General features: G+C 43.0%; 1 non-coding gene across 1 annotated transcript; it reads left to right on the forward strand.

Moving 5' to 3' along the window:
- Positions 1 to 1,065: 1,065 nt before the first annotated feature.
- Positions 1,066 to 1,172, forward strand: LOC120068656 (small nucleolar RNA R71). The gene has a single exon (XR_005479292.1). It is a non-coding gene; the product is annotated as a small nucleolar RNA R71 (small nucleolar RNA).
- Positions 1,173 to 1,406: the final 234 nt, after the last annotated feature.

Raw genomic sequence — 1,406 nt, forward strand, 5'->3', positions numbered from 1 at the left:
GTTAACATGTAATTACTTTAACATAGATAAGAAGCGTTGGTACTGTACCTCTTCGTTCTTTTTCTTCCTTAGTCTCTGTGGGAAATGGGGTAACTGAACTTTCACGGTTCTAGTTTCAGTTAGCTTTGAGGTTGACGCAACCTCCGGTTCTACTGCTTTTTCTTCTTTTTCTTCATCTTGCATCACCGCAATCATAGGTTCAGCCGCAATGGAAGTTGTTCTATTAAGCTTCTTCTTTTCTCCCTCCACAGTCTTCTCACTGCGCAATGTCACAACCTGACATTGCTTTTTACCTGTCCCCCTAGATTGCGTGGAAGTTCAGTTGAACTTGGTAAAGCCCCTTGCGGTCTACTCTTCAGCTCACTCTCAATCTGGCCCATCTGTAATTTGATATTGCGGATGGATGTAGCCTGATTTTGAAGCACGATTTCATTTTTCTCTATGTATTACTTCAATAGGCTCTCCAAAGAAGAGGATTGTGGTGGTTGTGAGCTACTTGCTTGATTGCTCGGTTGACCGTTGTTGCGAAGGAAGAATCCTGATGGCCCTTCTTTTTGCGCCACAGGTTGGAAATTTTGTTGTTGATTCTTCCAAGCAAAATTGGGGTGGTTCCTCCACCCGGGGTTATAGGTGTTCGAAAGAGGGTTATTCTTTACAAAGTATACAGATTGTGGATTTTTCGGGCAATCTTCCATCGCATGCCTATCACTGCAAGTCACAATATTTCATGAGGTGACTATCTTAAGACTAAGTTGACTGATTACGTTGATTTGCCCAGTTTGCGGTGTTAGGCTGCTGATTGTAATTCCTTGAATTAAATTCATCATTGCGGTCATCTGGTTTTGTAATGAAGCAATAACACCGTTATTTGTGTCAGTATCTTTGAGTCTCAATCTCTGGTCACTCTCTCTCTAATCTTCATGGTTCTTAGTGATGCGATCCAGGATATTCTTCGCCTCGTCATATGTTTTATCAAGCAGACCACCAGTAGCTGTCGCATTGGCAGCGGTCTGCGAAGCGAGATTCAAACCATGAAAGAAAATCTTCATTTGAAGGCAGTCTAGCAACCCATTATGCGGACAGTCCCGGAGCAACCTCTTAAACCTCGCCCAGGCATCACTGAACGATTCGTCCATGTCTTGTTCAAAATTTGTAATAAGTTTCCTTCGTCTGGCGTTTTCGATGGGTGGAAAATACTTCTTCATAAATTTCTCCACTACCTACTCCCAATAAGTGATCTCTCCCGGCTCGAGAGAATATTTCCATTTCCTATCCTGATCACAAAGAGAAAATGGGAACAATGTTAATCAAACTTCTTCGGCAGAGATGTTCGGGAATACAAAAGTACTGCAGATTTCAATAAAACTTCGGAGGTGGGCGTGCGGGTCCTCACCACGCCTTCTTCC

The sequence above is a fragment of the Benincasa hispida genome, chromosome 12 (assembly GCF_027475165.1).
Source record: "Benincasa hispida cultivar pf3 chromosome 12, pf3_genome.v1.1, whole genome shotgun sequence".
Lineage (NCBI taxonomy): Eukaryota > Viridiplantae > Streptophyta > Magnoliopsida > Cucurbitales > Cucurbitaceae > Benincasa > Benincasa hispida.